General features: G+C 40.8%; 1 pseudogene; it reads left to right on the top strand.

Annotated features, from left to right (window-relative positions):
* Window positions 1-1,721: 1,721 nt before the first annotated feature.
* LOC134363643 (glycoprotein-N-acetylgalactosamine 3-beta-galactosyltransferase 1-like) lies at window positions 1,722-2,820 on the top strand (annotated as a pseudogene).
* The last annotated feature ends 484 nt before the right edge of the window (window positions 2,821-3,304 follow it).

Genomic DNA, 3,304 nt, shown 5'->3' with positions numbered 1-3,304 from the left:
AAAATCAACTCAAAATGGATTAAAGACTTAAATATTAACCATGAAACCATAAAATTACTACAGGAAAACATAGGGGAAACACTCCAAGAAGTAGGACTGGGCAAAGACTTTATGAATAAGCACAAGCAGCAAAAGGAAAAATAAACAATGGGATTATATAAAACTAAAAAGCTTCATCACAGCAAAGGAAACAATCAACAGAGCAGAAAGACAACCTACTGAATGGGAGAAAATATTTGCAAACTATACATCCAGTAAGGGATTAATTTCCAGAATATACAAAGAACTCAAAAAACTATGCATTAAAAAAACAAATAATTCAACTAAAAAATGGGCAAAGGAGATGAATAGACATTTTTCAAAGGAAGACATGCAAATGGGCAACAGGTACGTGAAAAAATGCTCAGCGTCACTAGTCATCAGAGAAATGCAAATCAAAACCACATTGAGATATCATCTTACCCAAGTTAGACTGGACATTATTAAAAAGACCAAGAATAACAAATGCTGGTGAGGATGGGAGGAAACGAGACCTCTTCTATATTGCTTTGGGGACTGTAAACTACCGCAACCATTATGGAAAACAGTACAGAGTTTCCACAAACTACAGATAGGACTGCCATACGATCCAGCAATTCCACTACTGGTTATAGATCCAAAGGAATGGAAATCATCATATTGAAGGAATACCTGCACTCCCATGTTCATCACAGCTCTGTTTACAACAGCCAAAATATGGAACCAACCTAAGTGTCCAATGACAGATGACTAGATAAGTAAAATGTGGTAAATATACACAACGGAATGCTACTGAGCCATAAAAAAGAGTGAAATTCTGCCATTTGCAGCAACATGGATAAGCCTGGAGGAAATTATTTTAAGTGAAATAAGCCAAACAAGGAAAGAGAAATGAGAACTACATATTCTCACTCATAACTGGGTGCTAGGAAGGAAGGAAGGAAGGAAGGAAGGAAGGAAGGAAGGAAGGAAGGAAGGAAGGAAGGAAGGAAGGAAGGAAGGAAGGAAGGAAAAGACCACAATACATTGAACTTTCAGAAGGAGAGAACAAACCTAAGGATACTAGAGATGGGGGACAGAAAGCAGGAAGGGGGGTTGGGGAGGGATAGGTCGGGTAAAGGGCATAAAGAAAAATCCCGATTTGTGATAATGAATACGCTAATAATAAATAAAAAATTTAAAAAGTAATGCATCTTAATTATATATAAAAAATTTATTGTAATATTCATTCTTAACTGACTTGCATGTATTTTTCTTAAGTTGATTTCTTTGGAAACTTACTCCATTTTTTAAAATTCTCATTTATGATCTGAGCCCATATTACATTTAATAACCCCAGAAATTTCCACCAGCAAATTTGATTCAAAAGATGATAAATTTTACAGTCTTTGCAGCTGTTAGAGAGCAACAAATGTAATGGAAGTAATGTTTCTGCTCCCATAGGCACAGAATCCCACACACGTGCATGCACACAACAGACCATTAAAACTAATGCCTTAGGGCAGAGCACGCGGGAGGAGCGGTCAGAGCTGTCCTTCTCTGCAGCCACCGTTGCCACCACTGCAGCTGCAGGGACCACTGGGTGCACTTGTGCACCTGTGGCTGCCAAGAGAGCAGCGAGGGCCCTGGCCACAAGCCGTCACCCCATCTTCCCCAAGGAGGAGTAAGAGGAAACCACATTGATGTCAGAAATACACTCGGAAATGGCCTCAAGCTCTTGGGGGCATCGTTTAATCTTCCTCTGTGGATAGGTAATCAGATATTTTATGCTCTCGGATATGTCGTATTTTGTTGGAAGAGCAGAATGACACTCAGCCTAAATTCTTAATTATTCTCATGCAAGGTGTTCAGATGATACTGGACAGAACTATCTAAAAGGAATGAAGTAGATTGCAGATGCTAGTCATAAATATGAGAACACAGATGTCCTGAAAAACTCTTATCAGAAGGTTCAAATTCTTGGCTGGGTTATGACAGGACCTCAAAATCTAGAGAAAAGGGCCAAACACGTCGGAGCTACATGGACCCAGCGATGTAATAAAACACTGTTTGTAAGCTCAGAAGAAAATGAAGACTTTCGTACAGTGGGATTAAACACCAAAGAAGGCAGAGACCAATTGCCCTGGAAAACAGTCAAATGCTTTCAGCATGTTCACGACCATTATTTGGAAGATGCGGTTTGCTTCCTGAAAGCAGGTGACGATAGCATGTCATACCAGACAACCTGAGATGGCTTCTCGCAAACTATGACCCTGAAGAACCCTTTTACTTTGGGAGGAGATTTAAACCCGATGTAAAGCAGGGCTGCAAGAATGGGGGAGCAGGATGTATGCTCAGCAAAGAAGTCTTGAGGAGGTTAGTCAATGTGGTTAAAAGGAACACCCGTGCATCCGCTTTCTCCACTGAAGACAGCGCTGGGGAAAGGCATGGAAATCGTACACGTGGAACCGGGGGACTCCGGAAATCCCACAGGAAAATAAATTTTCCAGCCTGTTTTTTGCCAAAACGGCACTTAATTCCAGGTTTGCTACCCCAGAACCCTTTGGTGCTGGAACTATAACTATTATCCTTCTGTAGAGGGTACCAGCTGCTGTTCTGATTTTGCAGTTCCTTTTCACTATGCTGAGGCATAAAGAGCTAGACTATCTCGTTTATCATCCTCATCCACATGGTGATTTACACAAATATCAACCTGCCCTACCTGATGATCTACTAAAGGAAACGAGCAAAGCAACAAAAACTGAAGATCCAGAGGTGAACTTAAGAAACCCTCAGAAGAAACGCATGAAGGAACAAAGGTAGAGAGACGACCCTTGCAGGCAGGAAGGATCTCTGCGTCTGTGAAGAGAACACTTGGGTCCCGGTGAGCAATTCTTTCTAAGTGAACATTCCAATGAGAAGACTTTCATAAGAATGACTGTGAACCGAAGCTTTAGCAAGAGCAGTGAAGTGTATTAAAATGTAGTTTCAATACAGATATATAGGTTATTTTAAAACAGTGGTCAGGTAGAGGAAGGAGAGATTTTGTTGCCTATTCTTGACTGTAAGTATTAGTGTCACTGAGAAATGAATTACTTAAATTTCCTGAAACTACACTGAACCAAGTTAGTGAAACACACATGTTGTTAAATAGACGTGCCTTAATCGGAGAAGGAAATATTGATGGTCAGTGGTTTTTTTGTTTGTTTGTTTGTTTGTTTGTTTTTTGGAACCGAGCTCAGCCAGTGAGCGAGCGGCCGGCCATCCCTATATAGGATCCGAACCCACGGCGGGAGCGCTGCTGTGC

Source organism: Cynocephalus volans, chromosome 15 (genome assembly GCF_027409185.1).
Source record: "Cynocephalus volans isolate mCynVol1 chromosome 15, mCynVol1.pri, whole genome shotgun sequence".
NCBI classification, from domain to species: domain Eukaryota; kingdom Metazoa; phylum Chordata; class Mammalia; order Dermoptera; family Cynocephalidae; genus Cynocephalus; species Cynocephalus volans.
The sequence above is the reverse complement of the archived record's forward strand: the minus strand, read 5'-3'. Positions and strand labels throughout refer to the sequence as shown.